The sequence below is a fragment of the Grammomys surdaster genome, unplaced genomic scaffold, assembly GCF_004785775.1.
Source record: "Grammomys surdaster isolate TR1022 unplaced genomic scaffold, NIH_TR_1.0 317, whole genome shotgun sequence".
In the NCBI taxonomy this organism is placed as follows: Eukaryota; Metazoa; Chordata; class Mammalia; order Rodentia; family Muridae; genus Grammomys; species Grammomys surdaster.
Window position 1 is genome coordinate 1431936 of NW_021604736.1, and position 22971 is coordinate 1454906.

The following is a 22971-nucleotide window of genomic DNA, read 5'->3' on the forward strand; positions in this document are numbered from 1 at the left end:
GAGAGAGAGAGAGAGAGAGAGAGAGAGAGAGAGAGAGAGAGAGAGAGTGGTGCCAATTCCCATTCTTCATCTTGAGGAAGGCTTTAAAGAGGTGTGGTAGGAAAGAGTGACTCAGTGGCTGGGAAGGGAGAGAATAAGAGTGTCTGAAAGAGATGGGGGAAGGCTTGAGTGGATATGTTTGCCTTTAGCACTATGGAAAACTGGGGAAGGAGAGCCAAAGGTCAGGGCAGATCGTGATATGATACAGGAGTTGGGAGCCGAGAGGTGCTTGTCTGTGTGTGATCCATAGTCAACGGAAAAGGTCAGGGGGACACAAAGCAAGCAAGAAGGCATGTCCAGTTGCCTTTCTCCCACACAGACATCTCTTCATATCTCATCCCATATATCATCTTAAGATGCAGGAATTCTAGGAAACTTTTTCATGATATGGAGCTGTGAATGGGCCAGGAAGCGATTAAGACATGAATAAGGCTTTGGAAGAAGGCAGGGAGATGCTGAAGAGTTAAGATGATGAGGGAGGTGGGAGGAGGCAAGGAAGATGTGGGAAGAATGAGGTTCAAGGTCAAAGATGATGCTATAAAATCTGGCACAAGTCACCAATGGAGGCGGGAAATGAAGAGATGGGTCAGAAAAAGAAAGACCCATCCCAAGCAGCCTTATGAACCAGGAAGCAAATAGTCAGAGCTCTGAGCCCTTCTTACAGAAGTTGCCTGACTCCACAACTCAAGGGCAGATGTGTAAATCCCAGGGAGCCCGAGATAAAAAGTGAGCCTAGGTACAAGTGAGCCGGATGGGAAAGGACGTGACACAACAAGGTTTCCTTTTTCCTACAGTTTGTGGTTCTTTTGTGGTTTCTGTTTGTCAAGCCCAGGAGGAGGAACAAACGCCAGTGTGGCTTAATAGTTAGGGCAGGGAGTTTGGGAACAGGATAGATCCAAGCTCCATGGCTCCCCAGCTGTGTCATCTGCCATAGGTGCAGACTCCACTGCTCTAAGCCTTGTGTCCTCTCCTAAATAACCAGGGGACACTGAGGAGATATTGTTGAGATGGCATGGAAGTAGAAGCTGGGCTCCTGACCCACTGGGGTGCCTAATCTATTGTAACCTCAGATGCACAGATTGTAGGTAGGTTGGCATCTCTAGAGTCAGGATGTAGGACATCTTATCTCAGTGGTACACTAAATGATTTACAGCTTACAGTACTTTAGGTCTGGTCATATGTGGTGCTTTAGGTCTAGTGGTATGTGGAAACAGGCATCCAGGAAGCAGGAGTTATGATGCTGGGTAGCCATTTGCTGCATGGTGTGGTAGATGTGCCAGTATCTATCTGTTCTCTGGGCTGGGGAAGCCCTTTACCTAGTGGGTAGGAGCCAAGGTCCTAGGCTCTTGAGTTCATTACAACTTTCCGTGAGAACAGAGCTAGTAATGTCACCTCTCTGACCCCCATTTTTCTCTTCTCCTTTAAGCCTTTCCCCTCTACCTATGAAGTCTCATTTAAAACCTTCTGTCTTCAGTAGCAGTGGCTATTCCAGGGCCTCTCTATACCTGCAGACATTCAGGGTCCTCCTATCCATAGTACTCGGCACAGGAATTCTTGCAGAGGCTTTTCTCCAAGTACATATAAGTTTCTCTTCGGTGGTCCTGGGAAAGGTCCATGGGGAGATAAACACTGTCTGCTCTTTCCCTTATCACTAGTCTGCTTGCTTCATGGCAGTGAGGACGGAGCTACTGACCTCTAGCCAGACTGGCTGTCTGCAAACCCTCCTCTTTGGGGATGAGGTCCCCTCCTGCGATTTCTTTTCTAATTGTCCTGTTTCACATTATGGAAACCAAGGTCAGGAAAGTCAGACTTGAGTTAACAACTTTGTCAGTGGGGAGCCACGCTGCACGGAACGTAATTAAAGTCTGATTTTGTTGAATAGAGCTCAGCTGGAACCTCAACCCCATGGTCCTGATATAGAGGACTGGCTTCCTAGCGACACTTGCAGATGCCCCAGGAGACCATGGAACCAGAATATAACTGATGGTGAGAGGGGGAATATCAGAGAAGCACCACCTTCTCAATAGCTGTTTCTGATCCTTAGAGAATCTCATGATGCTTTGGGTAACTTTTAAAGAATGAAAATGTATTTAACTCATGGAGTTACAGGAGGACAGGAAGTCCAAGGTCAAGGGGTCACATTTAGTGGGGGCTGTCTTCTTTCCTCAGAGTTATTGGCAGCACAAGGCATCAGATGGCAAGAGAGACACATAACAGAGTCAGAGCTGACTGGTGGCTTGGAAAGACATACCCTGAGCTAGTTAGTCGGTTCAGACTGTTAAAGGTTCTTGCTCCCCAGCCTGTGACCTGAGTTCAGTACCCAGGACCTACATGGTACAAGGAAGAATTAACTATTGCAAGTTGCCCTCTGAGCTCTACACGTGTGCCATGGCATGTGTTAGTCTGTGCTGCATATGGACATGGAGACACTTAAATAAGGAAATAAATGTAAAAGCTGCAAAAGAAAAGAAAATCCCTACCCTGAAGGCAAGGGACATAGCTCAGTAGGTAGGATGTGTTCCCGGCATGCACAACATTCTGGGTTCAACCCTTCACACTGCCTAACCCAAGTAAGATGCCTGTCACCCCAGTCAGGGGGATTAGAAATTCAAAGTCATCTTCCTTGGCTACATAGTGAGTTTGAGAACAATCTGTGTTAGAGACTATCTCAAAAACAAACAAACAAATTTAAAGATCTGCCTTGGAGATAACACAGTACCCCGTGAGGCTGTTCAAAGCCCTCATGACCCAGTCACCTCTCCTAGGGCTTTCCTGGTCTCAGCTCTGAATATCTTACAATGAGGATGGCATTCATCTCGAGAGTTGGTGGAGACATTCAGACTGCTGTTGCTGCTACCAAGCTCTTAATCCCTCACAGACAGAAGGGGCAAAGAAGAGGGAGAACAGGACAGAACAGTCTGTCTTATCTACCAACAGATATGACATGCTTGGGGAACTCTGAGGAGCTCGGGATCTGGGCTTTCACCTTATTCATGACCCAGAGAGAAATAGAGGGAGCACTCTGGCTGGCCTGCTGGTGGCTGTCTGAAGAAAGCTTTCCCACTCTCTCCCTTTCCTAACTTTTCCAACCCAACTGCCCCTCTGGCCCTGCTTCCACCGACTTGGGATGCCACAGAGGGCTACCCACCCACTTGTGCTTACAAAAGCAGGCCTGTCTGGATCTGAGTAGGGTAGCACATGGGGACAGGCTGGGGAGCCACACCACTCCCCTCTGAGGAAGCTGGCAGGGCTAGTCAGGGGGAGGAAGAACCTCTCAGCCCAGATAGGCAGCTTCGTGAAAGCCTGGGTTCAAGCAGGGCTGTATGATGGGTTTGTACCACTGATCCAAAGAGTCTGAACTAACTAAGCCACCATCTAATCTTTTGTGGTAAACCAGTTCAAAGCTTTTACCTTTCTACTAGCAACTGTTGCCCTTATGCCCCAGATCAGCTGTTCTCAGCCTGTGGGTCTTGACCCCTTTGGGAGTTAATGAACCTTTCACAGGGATTACCCAAGACCCTCGTAAAACATGGATATTTACATTACAACTCACAACAGTAGAAAAATTACAGTTAGGAAGTAGCAATGAAAATAATTTTAGGTTGGGGGGTCACCACAACATGAGGGACTGCATTAAAGGGTGCAAGTATTTGGAAGGCTGGTGTCTTAGCTAGGGTTTTACTGCTGTTAACAGATACCATGAGCAAGGCAACTCTTATAAGGACAACATTTAATTGGGGATGGCTTACAGGTTCAGACATTCAGTTCATTATCATCAAGGTGGAAGCATAGCAGTGTCCAGGAAGGCATGGTACTGGAGGATCTGAGAGTTCTACGTCTTCATCTGAAGGCTGCTAGAAGACTAGTTCCTATGTGGTTAGGAGGATGGTCTCATTGCCCACATCCACAATGACACACTTCTTTCAACAAGGCCACACCTCCTAATAGTGCCACTCATTGGGCCAGCCATATTCAAACCATCACAGTTGGGAACTACTGTCTTAGATAAGTACAAGAGAAGATGTGGGCACTTACTATGCTATTTGTCAAGCCTTGGTGGCAGTGAACTCACAGCATGATGTTGGAGAGGCTGCCCTCAGCCTCCCTGCCCTGTCAGAGAGTCACCCCGTGGAGGCTATTATGAACAAGAAACCTGGCTAGACAGAACAAGAGAATAAAGTCGGAATCAGAGTTAAAGACATAGGCTTCAGTGTGAGGCTTCCTGGATTTAAATCCACAAAGTCAGGTGACTGTTCTGACCCTCAGTCACCAAACCTGTAAGTAACTGCAGCTCTTATCCTATGTGCTTGTTACCCAGGAGCAAAAGAAGCACTCTCATGTCAGTCCCTGGACCATAAGTAAAACATATGTTGCAGAATCTCATCTTACAGCCACTATTTTTTGCTGTTATGATGATTCTGGATGAATAAGATAGCCTCACTGTCTTTGAGAGTGGACCAGAAGTTAAATCACAAACACTGTCCGTATCAGGCTCTGCTAAGTGCTCTGAGAGGCCAGTACTGGGAGCTGAGGATGCAGAGTAGGGAACTTTGGTGGAAAATGAGGTGTCTCTGCCAGAAGGACAAGTAGGCTTTGCATGTGTGTGAATAGAATAAAGGAATCACTTGAACAAAGGCTCATGGGAAAGCAGAGGGCATCTCCCTAGCCTTGGGCTGTTGAACAGAGGGTTTTAATGGGGGATGCCCAGGGTTAGTGTAAGTTTGACACTAGAACATAGAGGAACTTAAATGGTGTCATTTCAGTGAGCTTGGACTCTCTCCTGCCTACTTTTGTTTATGGCTTGTCTTTTCTCTCTAAGACTTGTAGTGGCCTAAGAAAAGGAACCCATTATGTGATGTTTATTTTGTGTTAGTGTATGTACACATGTGAGCAGATGTGCATGTGTGTTTATATGTGTGTGTGCACACTCACACACATGCATTTTTGTGTACATGCATGTATTTTGCTTGAGAGGAGGCCATCCTCCACTCTCACTGGCTACCTTACCTCAAAGGATAAGGCGGGGTCTGCCAGTGAATGCTGCATTCACCAAGATCCACTTGTCCCTGCCCCCATTGACCCCACTGCTAGAATTAAAAAAGCATGCCACCATTGGCTTTTTAATGTGAGTTTTGGGGATCAAGTTCAAGTTCTCATGTCTGTGTAGTAGGCACTGTAGTCAACTGAGACATCTCCCTACTTCCAAGAAAAGCCATCATATCATTGATTGTTCAGTGATGTGGTTTCTTAACACACAGCAGGCACAAAGCCAACACCTGCCCAGTGCATAGTGTGTGTGTTGCTGGATGGTCAGATGTGCTATCCGTGATCTCGATATTGAACAGACATGGCTGCATATCCTAAGACTTTGGACCCGTTCCCGTAGCTAGATGGAAATGGGAAAGCTTAGCCTGGCCATCAGCAATGTTTTATTACACACAGTGCCTGCAGCGGTGGTTTAAAGAAATCCTTCCACAGTTCCACCATGACATGTTCCAAGAGCTATGATTTAGGAGAAAACAATTCTCTACATTCAACTCAAATGGTACCTGTTCATTTCATCATCTGTCAGTCTCTGGCCCTTGCTAAAGGATCTGCCAGTGTTTTATTCCTTTACGGTTTGCTGTTGGTAAGAAAAGTGTCTGCCCATGCTACACCTCCAGCGCAGCTCTCTGAACACCTACCATGTGCTTGTCAGCATCAGTCTGCTCACAGACGAGACACAGTGCCTCAGTAAGGTTAGCTCTGTGGTCTGTACTGCAGAGTTAGTTATTTCTGGATTGTTCTATAAAACTGAGAGCAATTTAGGATGGCTCTAGACAGCCCTGTTTTTTTTTCCCACTCTGTTTGTTTAGAGTTGAGGATAGACAGTTATAAAACACAGCTGGCTTCATGAAAAGAGAGACTACATTTTTTATGCAGCTGTGAACAACAGAATTATTTAAATTTAGCTCTAATACAACTAACCTAGCTCTTGATAAGGAGGAAAAAAGAACCACTATCTTTAACATGTTAGGTTTTGGCATCTCCCCCAATCCCACATGAGGGAAAGGAGCAATAAAGACAGCAGATAATTGACTGCTTTTAAGATCCATTCTCCTTGGTTTCCACAGAAAAAAAGGGTAGGAGGTTGTTTTCCAAATCTGAGGGGATAGTTCCCTTAAGTGTCGCACATAACTTTACCCAGTGTCCTTCTCATTGATACACAAGGTCCAGAAGTTCCAAGGCAGGATCTTCTGTGGTCACACAGCTGTTGAGGGGACAGACTGCTAGTTGCCTGACTTCAGGATTCACATTTTAGTCACAATTGGGATTTTTCCTAACTTACCCCATTGTGGAGGAATTACACCAAGAATGTACTCAAAAGGAGAGCAAGGAGCAGCGCTGAGGAAATGGAAGAATTTCACACACATCTGGGTTCTAATTGCTCTGAAGGACAATGGCAAGAAACAGGACAACTGGTCCACCACAAAAGGCCAGAGGAACATGCTCCCCTTTTGTACTTGAGTGGGTTTCCTTTTTAATAGTAACATGACTACTACAATCTGAATGTCCCCAATTCCCATGCTGAGCCCCCTTTTCCAAGATAGTAGTAGGCGGTGGTGGTGGCCTTTGTGAATGACTAGAGCTCAGGTGTGGAAAGCCCACATGCAGGGGATTACTGGGCCACAGAGATCCATCTCCCCTCTACTTCACAGGAAAAGAATTCAGCCCACATCAGACACTAGGTCTGATGGCTCCTGGATCTTGGACTTCCCAACATTCAGAACCATAAGACATAAGCTGCCTTCACTTATGAACCACCCAGCCTATAGGGTTTGGTGTAGAACCCAATCACAATGATAGCAATGCATACATGTTTTTGAAGAATCACATTTGATGCAGAACCATTGACCACTGACCATTGCCAACTGAATATCTGATAGTAGGAGACTCACTAAAAATTATAGAGGAATATGCTATCACAACTCAAAATTCTGCTTTTGGAGAATATTAAATAGGATGGAGATTATGTTTGATATTGTGTTTGTTACTCATGCGTGTAATGGGGAGGCAGGTAAATAAAGAGACACACATAAATACAAGGACAAAGCTGCCAAGGTATAAATCAACATTACTAATATTTTAACAATCACAGGTATATTTATACTTTTCCTAAAATTTCTTAAGCTTTATTTTATACTTCCTATGATAAAATTGCTCCTCTAATTATCCCAAAATAATTTTGAGTGACATCTTCTCATTAATTCAAGAGGGTAATTCAACAAGAAAAAAATATTTGTTATTCTCTGTGAAGACTCTATATCCAAAACCATAAAAACTAAAAGTCAAAAAGATAACAAATTCACGCATGCTCACTGCTGGTAAAACACTCTGTACTCTGTCTCTTGGACTTTTAAAAGAAATTACATTCTTTTTATCATGCACATGTGTTTGTGTATAGAGGAGTGCACCATGTGTGAAAGTTGGATCCAACTTTTAGGGGTCATTTCTCTTCTTCGACCACCTGGGTCTGGGGATCTTAGGTTATCATGTTTGGCAGCAGGTACGTTTAACCTAAAAACTACCTTGCTAACATCCCTCGAGACTTCTCTGTGCAGATGTTAAAACATCTGGTGGTAAAGCTACGAAGTGTTGATGTGGTAGAATGCTTACTGGAATATACAAGTCCTTGGCAAGTTCAGTCTGCAACCCAACAAAAGACACACACACACACGAACACACCATGCACATACATGTACTTACACACACACACACACACACACACACACACACGATGAGAAAGCATACACAAAAACTATAACTTCTTTAAGAATAGCAGATTTGAGCCATGCCTGGTAATATGTAACCCTTTAATTGCAGTTATTCAGGAGGCTGAAGCAGGAGAATCACAAGTTCAAGACCTATCTGGGCACTTTAGTTAGCCCCTCATCTCAAAATAAAAAGTGGAAACAGAACTAGGTATGTACATCAGTAGTAAAGCAATTGCCTAACAAGCAAAAGACTCTAGTTAAGCCACACACACATACACACACACACACACACACACACACACACACACACACACACAAACATACTCACACAAGTGCCACATTTGGCTGTACAACCTTTCCAAATGTGTAAAGGACAGAGGCAATATCATGATGAAAAGAAAATAATATTCACACACCTTCTAGGAGATTCAAAGGGAGCCAGTATTGGACAAAAAGCTTATCGTGCTTAGAAAGCTAGTAAAGATAGCAGTTATAAGCAATAAATAGATTATCCTGAGTACATAGATTCTACTAAGCACCTGTGACACAGGGGCTAGATACTCCTTTGTTCTGTCTTATGATTGTAGGATATAGTTCTGCCAGCTTTTGGAGGCAGTGATTGGCAAATTAGAGCCAACAGCCTGTTCCTAGGACGGCCCTTCTGGCCTGTCTCTCATACGTCTCTTCAGTTTTTCCTTCACTTTGTTGAGTCTGTTCTCCTGGCAGAAGCCAAATGACAGCTTAACTACCACCATCATCACCCACTACCTCCAACAGCCCGATGGCTCTCCACAGCAGTCAAAATAAAGCCTCAAGTCCACATGGCTCCAAGGCCCTTTATCATCTGCTCATTGCATGTCTCCCAGCCTTACCCAGACACTTCTCCCTCCATCCCTGGGCTTCCTGTTATGTTCTAGAATATACCAAGCTCCTCCCAGCTCAGGAAGAGAAGAATCTCTGTCTGCCTATTCTTGGCCTCTGTTTCTGTCACCTCCCAGAGATTTGCTTCTCTGCCCTGTGTATCACAGTCTCCCCAACCAAGTCTTTCTTGTTGCTTTTCCAACACAGACTTGTTACCATTTCTGCTAATGTCTCTGTAGTTTCTTCTTTGGCATTCCATGAGCGTGCGTGCGTTGTGTGGTGCGTGCGTGAGTGTGCACACTTTCTTTGGCCTTGCCCTTGCCTCTGCTGCATTAGAATGCAAATTCCTTGAGGGCAGGGACCAGTGCTGCCCCATCCTTGTAGCCTGTGCGGGTTACCTCAGGAAGTACATGCTAAATCAAGGTGAAAGGAAAGGATTCAACTGGCAGGGAAGAGGACCCAGGCTGGGAAGAGGGTTGTCTTTTCAGGCAGCCCTGTTTGCTGTGGATGGAGGCAGTGTGTCTTGCTCAGTCCTAGCATTACAGTACAGGTTAAAAATACTCCCCCACACCCCCCGGGTGGAGTGAGGAGAGAGAAGATGGGGAGAGATAATGAGCAACATAAACTGGCCGGCACAGCCTAGCAGGATGTGAGGCCGGCCAGGAAGAAAAGGATCTGGATACAGGAAAACACTGTCAGGGCCGCCTCCGCTGACAAATGGACAGCTCCTTGTTCTTTACCAGAAGCCCCTCCCTCCAGCTGCAGTACATGAGATGTTTTCTGAAATTCCTCCCTCTCGTCTCTCTCTGTGTCTGGACTGTATGCATGTATACAAGTTTGTGTGTGTTCAGGTAGGCACATACGTGTGCGTGTGTGTGCAGGTACAAGAGGAGGCCAGGCATCAGCACTGGCTTCCTTCATGACCCTCCACCTGATTTTTTCTTTGAGACAAAGTCTCTCACTCACCTTGGAGCTCACTGACTGAGCAAGACTAGGTAGCCAGTGAATGCTGGGAATCCTCCTGCCTCCACCCACATCCCCACAGCCTATCCCACTTCCTCCATCATGTCAGGATTACAGATGTGTTCTATGGTTCTCAGCTTTTTATGTTGACGCAGGGAATGCAAATAAAGGCAGGCACCTTAGTGTCAGAGCCATCTCCACAGCCAGCCCATAAGGCTTTTTCAATAAGCGAAACAAACAAACAAACAAACAAACAAACAAAATAGTCTCTCTATGCAGCCAGCTAGATCTCAAACTCCCAACCTCTGTCTCAGCCTCCCAAGGGCTAGGATTACATATAAATGACACCCTGCCGATGAAAAGACATCATGTCATCAATTCAAGATAGATTTCCCTCTTACAGCCAAGATGTGCTAAAAGATTTTCAAGACAGTTCCTAGAACAGAGGTCCCCACAGCCCTCCTCTGACTGTTGAATGGTGTGAAGGAGAGACGTGATGAGGCCCTCCTTGGCCCATCCTTCCCCTGACCTCCCCCAGGGTCCATCCAGTGTGGGATCCAAACCTCCCACCCAGCACAGTAGGCGCAGGCCAGCTACCCCAAGGTGAAGCCGCCCTCCGAAGGCTTGGCTCAGTCTAGGGCTGCGTAAGGCAGGGAGGGTCAGGTCAATGGGTCACCAGAAACAACTGGGACATTGCCTTAGAAACGCCCTCCCTGCTTGCTTGCACTACAGGCCTCTGGATCCACCCTGATCCAGCTGTGTATTAAATCCTCAGGCCTTAGTGGGAGGTGGGGGAGTATCAGGAAGGGCTAAAGGGGGACTGGAGAGGTTCCAGCTTTTTTTTGGGAGAGTATTAATCTCCAAGTGAGCAGCTGCCTAAAGACCCCGGAGAGCAGCCAGGTTTGAGTCCACATTATTTCCTGGGCCTCAGGGGTAAAAGACGAGCTGAATGGGGTGTGGGAGCAGCCGACATCTCCTCCTCCAGACCTTAGCCTGGACCCCTTCCCAGACTCCATCTCTCCGTGCTGCTTCGGAAGCCAAGTGATGTGCTCATGGTCACCTGGTGCAAGGCAAGCAATCCACAGATCACTGAGACATTGATCCCCGCTGGCTGTTTCCATAGCCACCACTCTGAGTTATTACAAGGGCAGGGCAGGGAATTAAAGTCATCAATAGAGACAGCTGCACTCTGCCGTGTGTCACCTCTAGTCTGACTACAGCCCTTTGCCTGTCAAGGCTTCCTCACAGAGGAAGAAGCAGAAAGAATAGTTTCTTAGCTAAAGTCAGCAGGAGGGCAGGCAGAACATCAAGCAGTCTGCCACTGTCAGCAGCCCCTGCTTCCCTCATCACCCTTTTACAAGTAATCTGAGCCCAAACGCCAGCTTCAGGGGATACTGAGCAGAATTCTGGGGGGAGGCCCTGCATTGATGAACTATAGTTCTTGGGGTAGGAAGCCCAAAACTTCCGTGTGCATAGGGTAAAAGGAGCAAAGGCCTACACGTCCTTAGTCATTGTCGGGTACATCTACAGTTCAGTGTGGCAAATAGCTAGCCTGCACTGAATCTGGACTTTAGCCTTCAGCACTTCAGAAAGTTCTTAGCTGGCTAGTTCCAGGTCCCTGACATGAAGAAAAATCCAGAATGATAATCTTCCCTTGGGGGACGGGGGTCTCGGGGCAGGGCTACCAGAATCAACAGGGCAGGGGAGAACCTTCATGGTCCTGAAATTTACTTATTTATTTTAGTTTAAAAATGATCATATGAAAAATTTCAGAAACCTTGAGTCTGTCAGTAATGATAATAGTTCAAATTTCATTGAGGAAACATTAGCTGCTATCTAGGCATTGTGAACTGAAATGTGACAGGTGTTATCTCAAATGTCTAACCCTCTGAGATGGTAACAGCTGACCCCCAGGCAGCACTGGCAGGCACTATGAATTTTATCTGTGTTAACTCACAAATGCCTGGGAAGAGCTTTAAGAGATAGGTGCTGTCATAATGTTTACTTAATAGAGCCTTAAACATTATTTAACTTGCCTGGGAACACACAGCTATAGAGTGCTGGACCCTGGATTTAAACCCAGACCATCCTACCCCGTCGCCTCTATCTTTGACCACCATGCTATATACTTGAGCACCACAGGCTGGAGGAAGATGAGTAAGAATAGGAGTTGTCAGGAAACTTCCTGACCTACTCAGATGCCATTTTGAACCTAACCTGCATCAATCATTTAGAAACATCCCTCTACCACACATAATAATTGAACTGAAGAAGGAATACTGTGCCATTCGACTTACTCCAAAAGCCAGGCCACCCAGCCTCTGAGATAGGGACGTGCTCTCTCCTCAGGGCAGGCTCTGGAGCATTTGTTCCTATTGCTGGGTATTCTTGACAGGGATTCTGATGGGGCATGAGGAAAGCAGCATCCTCTAAAAGCACTTTCTTTCTCTAGAGTCTCTAGAGGGCACTTTGTCCATGCTGGGTGATGACCATGAGCCACTCTGTTATCCCCATCAACAGGGAAAGCCCTGTGTCTTTCCCAGGTGCTCAGCATCACTCACTTGCTTTAGATTCCCCTCATCTAAGAGATTATTCATCTCTGTGAATTACACACCTGCAATAGGCTTCCATCTGCCTAAAGCAGAGCTTCTTAACCTTCTTACCACTGTGACCCTTTAGTACAGTTTCTTTTGTTGTGGTGACTCACATCCATAAAATTACTTTTGTTGTTAGTTCATAACTGTAATTTTGCTACTGATATGAATCAAAGTGCAAATATCTGGCATTTCCGATGGTCTTAGGCAACCCCTGTGAGAGAGTCCCGACCCACAGGTTGAGAACAACTGTCTTAAAGTGCCTCTGCAAGGTGACATCAAGCCAGCTAAACAAGAGCAGCTGAGGACTGACAGGTCCTAAACTCGGGTTTCATAGCTTTGCTCTCAGATACAAAGGAGTTGTGAGGACGGAAGAAGGTGGACTGGATGGCTCCTTGCTGCCCCGGGGCCTTGGCTCTCTTACTCCCAAGATGGAGTGATTCGCTCATTCACTGTCCTCTACCACTGAGCTGCTGCTCTGTGGCTAGCCTCTGTCCTGGGAAGGGAGCTGGAACAAGACAGACAAGGACTCGTTCCTGCCCTGTGAGGCTTATGTTCTAATAGAATTCTAATAGAATAGGCAATACTAATGTTTTTTAAATTGGCACAATAGCTACTGATTAGAGATAAGACCACATAGGAGAGACAGGCTAAGACTAGAGTCACAGGAAGCCTCTTTGAGGTAAGGCCTGAGGCTGAGAATAAACAAAACAAGATACCCTGCTATGTGAAGAACTCAGAGAAAAGCATTCCACATTGATGGCCCAGTTTCAAAGCCTCAGAGGCAGTAATGGGCCGGCAAAAGAGAAGAAGGGAAGCCAGCAGGCTGAAGTGGTGGTCACAAGTGTTAAGCTGCTTTCTCCTCCCATGTTACTCCGTTAACTCATCCTGGCTTCGCCATCTCCAGTGTCTCTGTTTAAATCCAAGGAAGCAGGAATTCCTTCTGGGGCCGAGAAGGAACAAGAAGTAACATGCATCAGTTTTCTCCAGCAGGACTTTTGTAACAGGTGACTTATCTCCTTGACAATTGTTATTGAAAGGTTTTCCAGGGGAAGGGAATGTGACATCAGGTAACAGAGGCAGCCAGACACTTAGAAGGGCAGCAAATCCAAGCCAGAATCCACCCACCCCTAGGCCTAGGTCTCTTTTCTTTTGTCCTTTTCTTTCCCTACCTCTCTCCCTCCCTTCCTTCCTTAACAGGCTCCATCTACGTAGCCCATGTTGTCCTTGGACTCTGATCCTCCTGCCTCAGCCTCCCCAGTGCTGAGATTACAACTGTCTTCCATCACACTTGCTTTGGGCTTCTTGCATGAAGTTATGACTAAGACACCTGTAGCTTCGTGGCCTTTGCATTTCCCCACCCAGCAACTTGGGTCCCTTTTCATATTTGTCTCTACCAGCTTTCTCTTCTGTTTACCACCACTCTCCTCTGTCCCCTCCTTTCCTCAACTTTCTCCACCATCCCCAGCCCTTGCTGAACAATTTGATCCCCAAATGTGTACTGGCTGTTGCTACTGCAGGCAGAACACAAGCAGAAAGAAGAGGCTGTGTTGTCCCTGGAACCTTTGTGACCTTCCAGTGAGGTCCTGTCACCTGTCAAGTATGACACAGCTTGGCTGCCTAGCTTACTGCTGGGATCTAGAAACCACAAATAACTGTTTGCTGTGGTTTGAATGTGAAATGTCTCCCGGAGGCTCACATTTGAACACTAGGTCCTCAGCTTGGAGTTCTGGTTGGAAGGCTGTGGAACCTTTAAGAGGTGGAGCCTTGATGGAGGAAGTAGGTCATCAGAGGTGGGCCTTGAGGTTTTACAGCCTAGCCCTACTTCCTGTCTCTCTTGGCTTCTTGTCTACGGGATCAGGTACCCTGCCCTTGGGCTGGATTTGCCTTCCCTGCCTTGAAGGACTGTATTCTTGCTTAAAACTGTAGCCAAAATAAACCCTGCAGACCTTATGTTGATTTTTACCAGATATTTAGTCACGGCAAATAGGCACTGTGCCTTTTTGGACCCTTTGGCATCCGCTGCAGAGGAGCATTGTGCCTGGAACAGGATTCTCTTCCCTTAGGAAGAGAACTTCGTAAAACTGAGGAACTGGCAGGCAGCTCCTGGACTGCCTGCTGCTGCCCCAACCCTGTGTCTCTAGCTGTGTTTTGAACTAGAGTTTCCTTATATAGAGACACCTTCTAAGCCAGTGGTTCTCAACTGGTGAGTCATGGACCCTTTGGGGGTCTCATATCAGAAGTCCTAATATCAGTAGTAAAATTACAATTAGGAAGTAGCAGCAAAAAAATATTATAGTTGAGGGGGGGAGTCACCACAACATGAAGAACTGTAGTAAGGCTGGAAGCATTAGGAAGGCAGAGAACCTCTGCTATGCTGCTTTTGTGGCTTAACAACTTAAATGCCTGTGATGGCTATCCTTGATTGGTGACTTGCCACACGTTGGGAAAGGGAACTTCAAATGAAGAATTGCTGCCATCCCGTTGGCCTATGGGCACGTCTGTAGGGATATTTTCTTAACTGCCAAGTGATGGAGGAGGCCCCATCCCACTGTGGGCAGTGCGGCCCTGTAACAGGTGGTCCTGGGTTACATAAGGAAGCTAGCTGAGCAGAAGCAGGGAGCAAGCCAGTTAGCTGTGCTCTGCCATGGCCTCTGCTTCAGTTTCTGCCTCTATGCTCCTGTCTTGGGAGCTAGAGAAGGACACCTCACCTAAAAGTTCCTGCTTTGGCCTCCTTCGAGAACAGGCTGTAAACTGCCATCCCAAATTGTTTTTAGTGTTTATCCAGCCACAGAGAAGCCAATGAGAACAAGGGTTTCCTTGTAGCCACACTCCCTGTCCTCCAGCCACTCTGGCCTCGCTTCGGCTCCTTGGTAGTCACACTTCCTCATACCCTGTGACCTTCTGGAGTCCTCTGCCCTCTTTCACCTTCTCCTGACCATATTTCATATCTCAGCTCAGGCAAGCATCACTCCCCCGCCCCCCGGCACCCCCGGCACCTCAGCCATGTGCTCGGCATTTCACCCCAAAGAGACTGCTATACCTTCAGCTATGGCCTCTCTTGCTCAGGGAACTATGGGTTCCAGCTCTGTGGCAGCTGTGTTTGGCATGCGTCCTGGCCACAGGAAGCTCCCAGGAGTGAGCTGCCGGGACTTGACCTGGCCCTTTCTTGCACTCAAAAAATGGTCCCCCAGTCCCGTTTCAGTTCTTTCTCCTGCTTCCTCTTCTCTTCTCCCCTCACTCCTTCTCTTCAGTCCTCTCCTCCTGAGCATTGGGGCCTTTTGGGTCCTCTCTAGAGCAACACTTAAGACAACAGAAAGGCTCTCAGAATTGAAATTCAAAAATGTTGCTCCAACCTGACCTTCAGCTAGATCATCCCAAGGTCAGGACCTAGGAGGCACTAGAACTTGGTTTCCTGTCACATGACTTGGCTGCGGCTGTTGAGTGAGGAAAACATCAGAAAGGTATTGTCAGGTTGCCTCCTTCTGAGGGGCTGTGAGAGAGGTTTTGTTCCAGGCTCCTCTCCTTTGTGGCTGTCTCTCCTCACATCCTCCTGCCTCTGTATATGTCTCTGTATGCAAAGTTCCCTTCTTTATTAGGACGCTAGTCATTCTAACAACCTCATCTTAACTTGGGTATCTTTGAAAAGACCCTGTTTCTAGATAAGATCACATTCTGGGTTTCTAGGGATTGGGGTGTTCTCAGCATGTGAATCTAGCCTATTACTCCTGCTTCCACACCCCTGTTACCCCATCCTTCTGACTTACTGACTGCAACAAGGTTAGAGAGATGTGGGGACATGCCACCTCTGAAGAAATGCTATGTGTGTTTGGGAAATCTGGGCAAGTCAAAGGTGGGAACTAGATATGGACACCCCACCTACGAATGAGAAAGGAGGGCTGAACCTACTCTCACGGAATGGGCTCTCAGTTATGCATTTGGGCTCTGCTAGTCTGCTAATGATGAGTTCAGATCCCAGCTACACTGTTTTCAGGTGGTGGATCCATGTCTTGCATTAGTGAGATGTGTGTAGGAATAGCATCTACCTTGTGGCATTGTTGTGAAGGATTCATAAGCATAGAGCATCATGGGAGATGGATACAATAGTGTTGTTATAGTAGGTAGGGTGGAAGGTTTGTCAGGCAAGTCAGTATGACTGAGTAACAAACTGCTACTCAGGCCACACAACATTGTGTTCCCCTTACAATAATAAGAAGGAAGGACCCACAGTGGGAAGCCAGATCCAGGCTTTGCTAAGTGTGTCCCGTGGATGAAATGTATCATGACCACTTGGACATCGCCAAGGAAATGCAGAATCCTGGGTCCCATCGTGAACCCACTGAATATCACCTCTGCGCCTAGGACTTAGGAATCTGATTCAACCCACTCCCATTGTAAGGCTAGGAATTAAATCTAGGGCCTTGGGAGTGCTAGATGCTCATCTTCCCACCCTTCTTGCTGGTTTTCATTTTCAGATAAAAATCTCCTTAAATGCCCGGGCAAGCCTCCCAAGCAGTTGGGTTCATAGGCCTGCACCACGGAGCCCAACAGGCGTCATATTCTTTGTGGACCTTAAAGGGTTTAAAACCCTTGGACCATAGTACAGTTCCTGGAGGGGCAGGGTTGAGTCATGCCCCAGAGTAACCCTCCACACTAACACAGCCTCCTGCAAGGTAGGCATGCCCTTTCACCCCTGCTGACATCATCAGCAGGCCTCAAACAAGGTCAGAGGAGTGGTCTTGAGACACCCAATCTCTGCAGGTTACATTTGGTTGCATTCAAAAAGTCCAATCTTTGCCTTCACCTGAAATTTGCCTGGTTAAGACAATTTATTTTGGATTATCTATTCCTCTTATGTCTATAACCAAGGTGACCCAGTGTTACCTTCATACTGAGCTCATATTAATCTGAACTTAGCCCCAGGCATTCAGAAGTCCTGGTTCAGCATCCTCTCCATGCCTGAATCTATTCTTACCTCATTTCCTATATTCTCGTGCCCTACTCACCTCCTGGTTCAGAAAAACTGGAAGCTATAGTACCTGTGTAGCCCATCTTGTTTCCAAAGGTCATGCCACTCAAGGCTGTCAGTGGTGTCCAACCTTTGGACATTGAGACAGATATTCTCATCTACAAAGTTCACAGTCAAGAACTATGATTTAAGTTATGAGAAAAGAAAAAAAAGGAAAGAAAAACCTTAAAAACAAACAGACAAACAAAACCCTCCTCAAAATGTTTTAAGTAAGTTTATAATTTTATGTTGGGATGCATTCATGGTTATCCTGGAGTGCATGTGGCCCACTACCTGCAGACTGGACATGCCTGCATGTAAATCTTCAAGGTTGAGACTCTTCTCATGACCCAAGCTAGGGCCCTGCCATCTCTAAACAGTGGTAACAAACTCTAGCCTCTTCTCTGGGGTCTTCAGATGTCACCTGTTGCTGAATTCCTGTCACAAAATTCCACCTGTCTCTTAGGATGCCTCCCCAGTTAGAAGCACAGGCCTGCTGGACAGCCTGACTTCGCTGCCCTTTGTTATCTGTGGGACTGCAAGTAAATGGTCCCTCTACTGAGCCCAAATCCTGCATCTGTATCAGCCCCTGATTCTCTGGGGTGCTGGCAGACTTAAAGCTGAGCCCAGTGCCTGGATCCAGAAAGGACCAGAACACTGGCGACTAGGACAATAACTGTTCTGTCTCCAGATTTTCACAAACGCAAACAAAGCTCCAAGCCCTGTTGAAGCGAAAGTGCCAGAGGGTGGTGCTCGGGGCACTACAGTCTCCTCAGCTCTCAGTAACACTCACCGAAAGCCAGGGTAGAGTAAGGTTGTTACTCATTTGATCTTGCCCTTTATCTTGCACTTTATCACCCTTTTTTTCAAATGAGGAAACTGAGGGCCAAGTCACAACACCTAATTAGTAAGATTGTCAGAATGTGGGCCTCAGCTGCCTCACTGCAGAACCCATGCATCTTATAACCATGTCATTTTGCTTTTCCTGAGCACATGCATGTGTATATGTGTGTGTGCTATGTACATATTTATATGCATGCACATGTATGTACAGTTACATTGGTATATATGTGTTTATGTATACGAAGGTCAGAGGTTTACTTTAGGTGTCTTAAGTTGCTTTCCATTTAGTTTGAGGTTAGGATCTCTCTTTGGTTGTTCCTTGGTATGTATGCAGACTCTCTGACCTATAAGCTTCTGGTGGTTCTCCTGTTCTTGGTTCCTATCTCACACAGGAGCCCTGAGATTATAGATGTGTGCTGTCATGCCATGTATGTGTGGTGGTGTCTATGTTCATTGAACCATTTCCTTAGTCCCTACAATGCTTTTCACTGTGACTTAGGAAGTCACTGCTATTCCATCCTCTGCCTCCATGCCAAAGTCCCTGCTGTCCACTGCCCTAGAGCCTGCTCCTGTCTTCTGCCATGGGCTCCTTCGTTAACCTTTCATCCCAAACCTACGCTGTTACCTGTATACTCAGTCGCTCCCTTCCTTTCTCTGCCTGATTGGGCTGGAGCCAGTCACCTCTGATATGGGACGTCTTGTTGGTAGTTGATGGAAAACTGCCTGTCTGTAAAAAAGATTCACCTGCTTGACATCTATGCACAGTGAATAGGTGTTACTTTTACTTAAAGCAGTGTATTCCCTTCATGAATCCTGGTTTAGCAGCTTAAATCAAGGGCTACTGTGTCAGCCAAGCAATGCCTTGATAATGAGTGGAAGTGGGTGTGCCCTCTGCACTCCTGGTACACAGGATGGCAGGGCCTTGATTAACTTACTCAGAGGACACAGGATGCATGTCTGAAAAAAAAAAAAAGTCTGGCTTCAGCATCTCTCCCTGGATTGGACGTCCCTTTGCTAGTGTAGATCAAGTGTCCACCTGCCATCACCCCTGAGAAGAGCATCTTCATGTTTGGTGCCCTCACCTGTGACTCAGACCGCTTGACCATGCCCTGCTTTCTTAAACCCTCTTAAGAACCAGGCAAGGACGTGTAAACACAATGTTGCTTCCCTACTTAGCTTTTCGTATACCGATTTTGCTTTAAATGAAACGTTTCATTAGCTAACCCATGGACTTTCAAAGACAGTGACCACAAGAAGAGAGTGTTCCCACATCCTCAGCCAGCTGTCCTCAAACTCGTCAGCTTGCCTTCCAAGATATACTTTTAAGAGGGGACTTTCCTAGGAAACCCTGGGTGATCAACACAAAGGAAAGGCAGAGGGAGTTGGTGGCTGTGAATCAGAGTCTCCACCAAGCCATGCTTACTTACACAGACAGCAGGCAACTGTTCCTAGATCATACTATCCCCAAAGGAAGGCCATTTGTTCTCAGTGGTGTGTGTGTGTGTGCGTGTGTGTGTGCGTGCGTGCATGTGTGTACTCTCAGAGATACACATGTACATGTATGTGCATGCGGAGGCCAGAGGACAACCTTAGGTGTCACCCCTTGGGAGCTGTCCACCTTAGGTTTTGCTTATTTTCTGGTTCCTGCTTTTATTCTGTTGTTTTTGAGTTTTGGGTCTTTCACAGACCAAGAGCTCAGAGAGTATAGACTGGGGACTGCCTGGCTGGTGAGTTCTCGCAATCTATCTGTTTCTATGTCCCTTGTACTGGGCTTTCAAACATTTACCACTGAGTCTAGCTCAAAAAAAAAAAAAAACAACAACAACAACCAACCAACAACAAGAACAACAAAAATAGTGACCTACCGAGAGCCAACTCAGGCCTTCAAGCCTGTATGACAAGCATTTTGCCAGCCGAGCTATCTTTTCAACATTTTGCTAGGTATTAAGCCATGGCAGCAGTTGAGGGTGAGGGGAACAGGGCAGCCTCTCTTGGGGTCTCTCCCCACTGCTGCATGGAGAACTTCCCACTTCACCCCCACCCCTCAAGCCCCAACATCCCCAAGGAGAGGGAAAGCGAAGATGCTGGTCACTAAAGCAGACAGGCAGGAAGAGACACAACAATGGATGCTAAATGGGCTAAAGAGAGCATGGAGGCTTCAGCCGAGACACAGAGCTCTTGGGACTGAGATGGGAGGCAAGGTTTCTGCAAAATGACCCTTGATTAAATGCCTGAAATTCCCACATGGGCACCCAGAGGTCTGAGACCTGTCCAGGAGCCTTGCACACTGTTGATATGTTCAGGAGCTTAAGAGACCTGTCCTGAGATGAGCCTGTGACTATGAAAGAGGAGTAGGTGATGAGTAACCCAGGTGACGGGGCAGGAAGCCTCAGCGTCCAGCCTATCAAATCTTCCAGCTTCTCTGTGAAACAACCGATAAAAACCTAAACTTCTCACAGGTTCTCCTGAGGCAGCTGAGCTTCTAGGCTCTTGGGCAGGGTGATCGTGACACAGCAAGATACTGCCAGCCAGATCCACTGTGGCTGTAGCTTTCAGCTTCCACAGATCTCAAAGGCTGCATCCAGGGCTCCTGTCAATCAGATGGTCCCCACCCCTCCGCTCTTCTTAGGCTAGCGCGGGTAGAAGATGATGATAGGGCAGCTCGGTGTAGGATTACTTGTGCAGTCTCTGACCTGTAAGTGTTCTTTTCCCCCGTCTGTGCTCTCAGCAGGCCCTTCCTCCAGGGCTGCTGCACCTCTGTTCAAAGCGGCCGGAGAGAAGCCCATCCAACACTCTGGCAGGCACGCTGGCTCTCTACTAACTGTTTAAAACACTTCTCTACCTTCACGGGTCCCCCTCTCCCCTTTATACTAGCTTTCTACAAATAGCCAAACCCGGCTCCGGATACAACACACTCCCTAATTCTTACCTGAAGATCTGGCAGGCTGGAGGCTATCTTCGCTCCAGTTGCTCAAAAGGGGGATGAAGTCCGCTTGGTGGCCTTTGCTCTGTCACCGGGTTCCTGAGCTGAAGCTGCCTCTCCAGCCAGCTCTCTGAACCTCAGGATTACTGCAGCTCTGTGTGGGGAGAGGGACGGGCTGTGGCATGCACATCAGGTTGCTGGCCCGCCTCCAGACACCATGCCAGTCCCAGAGGGCTGTGTGGGAAGCAGAGAGGCGGGTGGGGGAGCAGAGAGCACTGGCCTCCAGGTCTGCCTTCAGCCCTTGCTCATCAGCAAAGAAACCCCCTGCCCGCCCCCGCCTGCAGACCACCCCACAGCCTCACCCCATCACGTCAGTGCACAGAAAACTCTAAAGTGCCCTTAGCTCTTGACAGCCTGCAGCAGACCTGGGACAGCAGACAGGGGCAGCAACTACCTTGAGTGTTATTTTAGCATGGTTTGTCTTGGGGCAGAAGCCCGAGTCCAGTGGACTACTGTCTGAGCGGAGTCCTGTTTATTTTGAGGCCTCTGTCACCAGGGAAACAACTGGTTGTGTTGAAAGACACTCCTCTGAAATCAGACTGCTGGTGAAAGGGAGCCCTTCTCTGTTCTGCCATCTGTCCCCATGCAGGGTGTAGGTGTCTGTGTGTGGCGGTGTCTATCTATGTGTCTACACCATTCCCAGAGCCAAGCCCTACCAAGTGCGTTCTACAGAGCTCGGCAAGGTAGTGAGCACCAGGTTAGGGCTACGGAGGATGAGCAGAGCGTGGTCCCAGCATTGTGCACCATAGTCCATCCATCCCAACTAGACTAGGGGAGTCCTCAGGTGCACCTGAGACCTCCTCAGTAGACCATGCATGTCATCTCCATAGCCATCTGTCCAAAAAATCTGACTTGAAGGTAGGGAATCAAGTGGAGTCAGATGATATGGATCAAAGCAAGCAACTGAAACCATGATTAATTGTTTCTGATCATTGGCGAAGAGAGCTGAGCTTCCCTTCCACAGGCATTCCAGCCTGGGAGGCATGAGTGAGTGAGTATTCGTGTGTGTGTGTGTGTGTGTGTGTGTGTGCACGCGCATGTGCCCCAGCCTGCCCTCCTGATAGTTTAGATGGAGAGAGAGGCACGTGGACCTAGGGGAACTAGAAATGTACTCTGAGGTCTTTCTCCTCAGCCAATGAAGTCGCTCTGACGCACTGAGTAGAGTGAGGGCAGGGTGGGCACAAGGTCTGAATTTGAAAGGCTTTGAACACTTACTTGGACTCTAGCTTGAGGCTCTATTTTGAAGGCTATTTAGAGGCAGGGCCTACTTGATGGAACGAGGTCAGTGGGAACAGGTCTTGGAGGGTTGTACATATCCCTGGCTCTGGTCTAGCTCTCTCCACTTCCTGATCCCTACCACATGAACAGCCACCACTCCTGTCACTGTGCCTTCCCCTCTGCTGATGGACTGAAATGTCTCTGAAACCGTGAGTCACAGAGAACCTTTTCTCCCTCTTATAACTTGATTCTGTCAGGTATTTTGTTACAGTAACATAAGAGTAACAGTGAGATCTGTTGGCTGAGAGAGCATCCAGGGCCATTCCTGGCTGGGCCTTTAGAATAAGGAGTCCCGAGGAGCTCAGCTCTTAGAGCTGGGTCCAAAAGCTCTGACATCACATGACTCTGACCCGGATCTCTCAAAGGGAAGCCCTACAGAGGAACTCTGTCACATCAGTACTGAACCTCATCTCCCTGAAAAGGACAGAAGTACAGGCTGGCCAGATCCCCAATGAAAGGAGCCAGTTTCTGCCCTCAACGTATGCATCACAAACAGAACAAGACTTGGGTGCCACGTGGAGCTGCCCTTAAGCACAGTGCTATCTATATGTGAGTACATCCCCATCAATGTCCTTATTCAGGAGAGTGGGTGATGTGCCATCAAAATCCAAAGTTTTGGGTGTGAAAAATATACCCTTGATTTCATTC

The 22971-nt window shown here is 47.3% G+C and overlaps 1 protein-coding gene across 5 annotated transcripts in view; it reads right to left on the reverse strand.

Moving 5' to 3' along the window:
• Window positions 1-22971, reverse strand: part of Fgf1 (fibroblast growth factor 1) — an 88583-nt gene that overhangs the window by 57527 nt on the left and 8085 nt on the right. For 2 of the 5 annotated variants that reach the window (XM_028777891.1, XM_028777892.1), the window contains exon 2: window positions 20992-21139. The exons of 2 other annotated variants lie outside the window; for them this stretch is intronic. The gene's annotated coding sequence lies outside the window, so the exon portion shown is untranslated. Of the gene's footprint in view, window positions 1-20991; window positions 21140-21439; window positions 21476-22971 lie in introns of those variants that run through there. One more of the 5 variants, XM_028777894.1, reaches the window with a different exon arrangement.